We start from the raw sequence: 6000 nt of genomic DNA, 5'->3' as shown, positions 1-6000 counted from the left end.
GACTTCGAGATGCTTGCTCTAGTCCATAGAAGGATCGCTGGAGCCAGCATACCTTTTTAGCATCCTTAGGATCGACAAAACTTTGATTGTATCACATACAACTCTTTCTTATGGAAACTGGTAAGAAAACTTGTTTTTGACATCCATCTGTCAGATTTCATAATCGAAAAATACAGCTAATGCTAACATGATTCCGACGGACTTAAGCATCGCTACGGGTGAGAAATTCTCATCGTAGTCAACTCCTTGAACTTGTGAAAAGACTCTTTCCCACAAGTCGAGCTTCATAGACGGTAACATTACCGCCCACGTCCGTCTTCTTCTTAAAGATCCATTTATCTCAATGGCTTGCCGATCATCGGGCAAGTCCACCAAAGTCCATACTTTGTTCTGATACATGGATCCTACCTCGGATTTCATGGCTTCTAACCATTTGTCGGAATACGGGCCCACCATCGCTTCTCCATAGCTCGTAGGTTCATTGTTGTCCAACAACATGATATCTGAGACAGGATTACCGTACCACTTAGGAGTAGTACATATCCTTGTCGACCTACGAGGTTCGATAGCAACTTGATCCGAAGCTTTATGATCACTATCATTAACTTCCTATTCAACAGACGTAGGCTCCATAGAAAACATCTTTCTATATTGCATCATTCTCTGGTTGAAGTAAAGGTTCGACAACCTCATCAAGTTCTATCTTCCTCCCACTCAATTCTTTCGAGAGAAACTCCTTCTCGAGAAAGGACCCGTTCTTAGCGACAAACAATTTGCCCTCGGATCTGAGATAGAAGGTATACCCAACTGTCACCTGTGGGTATCCTATGAAGATGTGTTTGTCCGCTTTGGGTTCGAGCTTCTCCGGCTGAAGCCTTAAGCATCGCAGCCCCAAACATTAAGAAACTACAACTTTGGTTTCTTGCCAAACCAATGTTCATACGACGTCGTCTCAACGGACTTAGATGGTGTCCTATCTAAAGTGAATGCAGCTGTCTCTAATGCATAACCTCAAAATAATAGAGGTAGATCATAGATCGCACCATATCTCATAAGGTTCGATTACGACATCCGAACACACCATTACCCTGTGGTGTTCTAGGTGGCTTCAATTGTGAAACAATTCCACAATGTCTTAAGTGTTTGCCAAACTCATAACTCAGAAATTCTCATTGATCAGATCGTAGGAATTTGATCTTCTTGTTATGATGATTCTTAACTTCACTCTGAAATCGCTTGAACTTTTCAAACGTTTTAGACTTGTGCTTCATTAAGTAAATATACCTATATCTACTCAAATCGTCAGTGAAGATGAGAAAATAGCGATATCCACCGCACGCTTCAATTCTCATTGGATCACACGCATCAGCATGTATGATTTCCAACAAGTCACTTGCCCATTTCATTGTACCTGAAAACGGGGTCTTAGTCATCCTGCCTATGAGGCATGGCTCGCATGTGTCAAGCGATTCAAAATCAAGTGACTCCAAACATCCATCGACATGGAGTTTCTTCATGCATCTTACGCCAATATGACCTAAGCGGCAGTGCCATAAGAAAGTGGTACTATCATTATTAACTCTACATCTTTTGGCGTGAACATGTGTATTACCACGACCGAGATTCAATCAACCATTCACATAGGGTGCATGACCATGAAAGGTATTATTCATGTAATCAGGATAACCATTATTCCCTAACTTAAATGAATAACCGTATTGCAATGAACATGATCTAATCATATTCATGCTCAACGTAGACACCTGATAACATTTATCTAGGTTCAATACTAATCCCGAAGGCAGATGGGTGTGCGATGGTGATCTCATCAACTTTGGAAACACTTCCAACACACATCGTCACCTCGGCCTTAGCCAGTCTCCGTTTAGTCCGTAGCTTTTGCTTCAAGTCACCAATAATAGCAACTGAACCGGTATCCAATACCCAGGTGCTACCAGGAGTACTAGTGAGGTACACACTAATAACACATATATATATATACTTTGTTGAAGTTGCCAGCCTTCTTATCTACCATGCATTTGGGGTAATTCCGCTACCAGTGACTGTTCCCCTTACAATAGAAGCACTTAGTCTCGGGTTTGGGTTCAACCTTGGGTTCCTTCACTAGAGCGGCAACAGGTTTGCCATCCATGAAGTTTCCCTTCTAGCCCTTGCCCTTCTTGAAACCAGTGGTCTTGTTAAACCATCAACACTTGATGCTCCTTCTTGATTTCTACCTTTTGCGGTCTTAAGCACCGCGAACAGCTCCGGGATCAACTCCATCCCTTGCATGTCATAGTTCATCACGAAGATCTAGTAGCTTAGTGATAGTGGCTAGAGAACTCTATCAATCACTATCTTATCCAGAAGTTTAACTCCCACTTGATTTAAGTGATTATAGCACCCAGACATTCTGAGCACATTCTCACTAGCTGAGCTATTCTCCTCCATCTTGTTGGCAAAAGAACTTGTCAGAGGTCTCACACATCTCAACACGGGCATGAGCCTGAAATCCCAATTTCAGCTCTTGGAACATCTCATATGTTCTATGGCGTTCAAAACGTCATTGGAATCCCGATTCTAAGCCGTAAAGTATGGTGCACTAAACTATCAAGTAGTCATCAGGATGTGTGTGTCAGGTGTTCACAACATCCACAGACGACGTTGTAGGGGTTTGCACATCGAGCGGTGCATCAAAGACGTAAGCCTTCTGTGTAGCAGTGAGGACACTCCTCGGACTACGGACCCAGTCCGCATCATTGCTTACAATATCTTTCAACTTAATCTTTCTCTAGGAACGTATTGAAACAGGGAGCTACAACGTGAGCTATTTATCTACAACATATTTGCAAAGACAATTTAGACTATGTTCATGATAATTGAGTTCATCTAATCAAATTATTTAATGAACTCCCACTCAGATAGACATCCCTCTAGTCATCTAAGTGAAACATGATCCGAATCGACTAGGCCGTGTCCGATCATCACGTGAGACGGACTAGTCATCAACGGTGAACATCTCATGTTGATCGCATCTTCTATACGACTCATGTTCGACCTTTCGGTCTTCCGTGTTCCGAGGCCATGTCTGTACATGCTAGGCTCGTCAAGTCAACCTAAGTGTTTTGCATGTGTCCCGAGGCCATGTCTGTACATGCTAGGCTCGTCAACACCCGTTGTATTCGAACTTTAGAATCTATCACACCCGATCATCACGTGGTGCTTCGAAACAACGAACCTTCGCAACGGTGCACAGTTAGGGGGAACACTTTTGTTGAAATTTTAGTGAGGGATCATCTTATTTAAGCTACCGTCGTTCTAAGCAAATAAGATGTAAAACATGATAAACATCACATGCAATCAAATAGTGACATGATATGGCCAATATCATTTTGCTCCTTTTGATCTCCATCTTCGGGGCTCCATGATCATCATTGTCACCGGCATGACACCATGATCTCCATCATCGTGTCTTCTTGAAGTTGTCTCGTCATATATTACTTCTACTACTACGGCTAATGCTTTAGCAATAAAGTACAATAATTACATGACGTTTATGTTGACACGCAGGTCATAAATAAATTAAGACAACTCCTATGGCTCCTGCCGGTTGTCATACTCATCGACATGCAAGTCGTGATTCCTATTACAAGAACATGATCAATCTCATACATCACATATATCATTCATCACATCCTTTTGGCCATATCACATCACAAGGCATATGCTGCAAAAACAAGTTAGACGTCCTCTAATTGTTGTTGCAAGTTTTTACGTGGCTACTATAGGTTTCTAGCAAGAACGTTTCTTACCTACGCGAAAACCACAACGCGATATGCCAATTTCTATTTACCCTTCATAAGGACCCTTTTCATCGAATCCGATCCGACTAAAGTGGGAGAGACAGACACCCGCCAGCCACCTTATGCAACTAGTGCATGTCAGTCGGTGGAACCAGTCTCACGTAAGCGTATGTGTAAGGTCGGTCCGGGCCGCTTCATCCCGCGATGCCGCCGAATCAAGATAAGACTAGTAACGACATATACAAAATTTTTAGAATAATAACCAAGAGAAAAAAAAATTAAAATAGAAAAAAACCAAAACAAAGGAACAAAACACAAAAAGAATGAAAAACTGTGAAAGAAAGGAACCAAAATAAAAAAAAGTAAACCCCGAAGAAAACGGCTTGAAATAGCGTCAAGTAGGACGCGCCTCTAGTTCTTACTCCCTCCGTTCCAAATTACTCGTCGTGGTTTTAGTTCAGTACAACTAAAGGATTTGGGCGGAGTGGCTAGCGTAGCTCGTGATCTCCCTCCCTGCTTCTCCCATTTCCTTTGTTCTTCATATGTACATTTTGTTTGATAAAAGGGTGGATTTTATTGACTCAAAATATAGCATCAAATGGATACAAACATAATTAGCACACAACTGGCCTCTACATAATTAGGATGCACACAACGATGGGAGCTCCTAGTTGGCGCTATAAGCACCACTTTCCTGAACTAGCGCTAGCAGCGCATCGTCCGCCAGCTCCCGTGGGGCGGCCAGGAAAGGAGGCGATAGTTGGTTCGGGGAAGTTGTTGGTTTCTCGTTTCGTGGTCAATGGTTGACCGGGCAAGTTGACTATTTGACAAATTCTTTTTTCAGAAAAATAAAAAAACCGCACAATAAAAAAGATCACCATATTCAAAGAAAGTTCACAAATTTGAAAGAAGTTCATCAATTTTGTAGAAACGTTCATCGAATTTAAAAAAAAAATCACAATTTCAAAAAAGTTCATCGAATTTGAAAAAAAGTTCATCAAATTTGAAAAAAAGTTCATCGGTTTTGAAAATAGTTCATCAAATTTGATAATAGTTCATCGGTTTTAAAAAATGTTCATCGAAATTGAATTTTTTTTATCAATTTTGAAAAATGTTCATCGATTTGAAGAAAAAGTTCATTGAAATTGAAAAAGAGTTCATTGATTTTGAAAAAAGTACATCAAATTTGAAAGAAAGTTCATCGATTTGAAGAAAAAGTTCATGTATTTGCGAAAAATTCATCAAACCCGAAAGAAAAGAAAATAAAAAATGGAAAAAATAAAAAAAGAAAATAAAAGAAAAGGAAAGGATAAAACAAAGAAAAAGTTGATAGTTATAGATGGTGCTAGGTAGCGGAGTGGTTACATGAGCCTAAATTTATGTCTTACAATGAACAAACTTGGTCAACTTTATAGGGGCTAAATTTGAAATTCAGATGCGTCCGAGGGAGTCAATGGGCCGGCTCAGCAGAAAGTTATCTATGCGTTTTTTTAATTTTTTATTTCGTTTTTAACTCGAAAGTTGCATTTTTTTATAGTTACTTACTCAAATTATAAAAAATTTCAATGGATTTTAATGTTTTTATACAATGTAAAATATGTTCGCTAAAGTTTAAAAAATGTTGATAGCATTAAAAAATGGTCATCACATTGAAGAAATATTCATGGGTTTCAAAATAATGTTTGTATGCTCAAAAAGGGTTAATTTATTCCATACCATTCAAAAATATTCTTATGAAATTTTAAAAATAACCACCTAAATTTTTGAAAACTATTTTCTACCATTAACAAAAGTTCACGAGTATCTTTTTGATGTTTTAAAAGATATTTATAAAATGTAAAAAATGATTGATTAATTAAAAAAAGATTTTGTACCATTCAAGAAAATCAATGTGTATTTGAAAATGTTCAACATGTATTCAAAAAAGAGTTCAAACATGTATTTCAGAAAGTAACCATCATGTATTTGAAAAATGTTATGCGTATATAAAGAATGTTACACATGTATACAGAAAATGTACTACATGTATTAAAAAATGTCAACATGTATTTGAAAAAAAGGAAAACCGAAAACCCCAATAATAATCACATATGACCAAAATAAGGGAAAAAGACACGAGGTTCTAAAACTGGCCCGAACCGGTTCATGGAATGTTCCCAAAATTATTTGGCCGACCCGTTTAGTGGAGCGCCGGGGC

This window comes from Triticum urartu, chromosome 1 (assembly GCF_003073215.2).
Source record: "Triticum urartu cultivar G1812 chromosome 1, Tu2.1, whole genome shotgun sequence".
Lineage (NCBI taxonomy): Eukaryota > Viridiplantae > Streptophyta > Magnoliopsida > Poales > Poaceae > Triticum > Triticum urartu.
Note: the sequence above shows the minus strand (reverse complement) of the source record.